The 326-nt window shown below is 46.9% G+C and overlaps 1 protein-coding gene across 1 annotated transcript in view; it reads right to left on the bottom strand.

Annotated features, from left to right (window-relative positions):
* LOC119585640 (EH domain-binding protein 1-like) overlaps nucleotides 1–326 on the bottom strand; it is a gene marked incomplete in the record, with an annotated part of 320,960 nt that overhangs the window by 170,708 nt on the left and 149,926 nt on the right.

Below are 326 nucleotides of genomic sequence, written 5' to 3'. Positions count from 1 at the left end.
ACACCCATTCCTCAATAAAACAACCGTTACAATATAACCCATACCATACAAAGGAAACAAATTCGCCAATCCGTCTCCATACAAGCAACCTGCATCCCTAACGTAGAATTACGACTCTTTTAAAGCTTCAACCCGGTGGTGACCCTGCACCCCTTCCCCCCTCCCCCTCGTGTCACGGCACACACATAACTCGCAAAACTGCGTACGAAACCCATTACCGACCTGGCTAAAACTGTTCCAGAGAAACATGTAACTTTGCGAAACTGTTTCACGGGCCACACTTTAAACGCCGCTGACCGCCGTGTAATATTCGTTAAGTAAATCAG

The sequence above is a fragment of the Penaeus monodon genome, chromosome 20 (genome assembly GCF_015228065.2).
Source record: "Penaeus monodon isolate SGIC_2016 chromosome 20, NSTDA_Pmon_1, whole genome shotgun sequence".
Classification (NCBI taxonomy): domain Eukaryota; kingdom Metazoa; phylum Arthropoda; class Malacostraca; order Decapoda; family Penaeidae; genus Penaeus; species Penaeus monodon.
Note: the sequence above shows the minus strand (reverse complement) of the source record. Positions and strands in the feature narration are given on the sequence as shown.